Source organism: Callospermophilus lateralis, chromosome 2 (assembly GCF_048772815.1).
Source record: "Callospermophilus lateralis isolate mCalLat2 chromosome 2, mCalLat2.hap1, whole genome shotgun sequence".
In the NCBI taxonomy this organism is placed as follows: Eukaryota; Metazoa; Chordata; class Mammalia; order Rodentia; family Sciuridae; genus Callospermophilus; species Callospermophilus lateralis.
Genome location: NC_135306.1, coordinates 197463230 through 197463454, shown reverse-complemented (window position 1 = coordinate 197463454; position 225 = coordinate 197463230).

Below are 225 nucleotides of genomic sequence, written 5' to 3'. Positions count from 1 at the left end.
CCCGGGGTCCGGGAAGCAGATGGGGGCATGCAAAGGGTGAAGGTGAACTGAGGTTGTAGGGGGAGCACTACCAGTCTGCAGGAGCACAGGAGGCCCAGTCCCCTGGCTCCCAGCCGTGGCCCCATGGGGTGGGCCACAGAAGTTAGAGCCCTTATTCTCCCCCACCCCCCTTGCCAGTGGGGCTCCCTGTTGGGAGGCCTGGAGCCCAAGGGTGAGCGTGGGGCA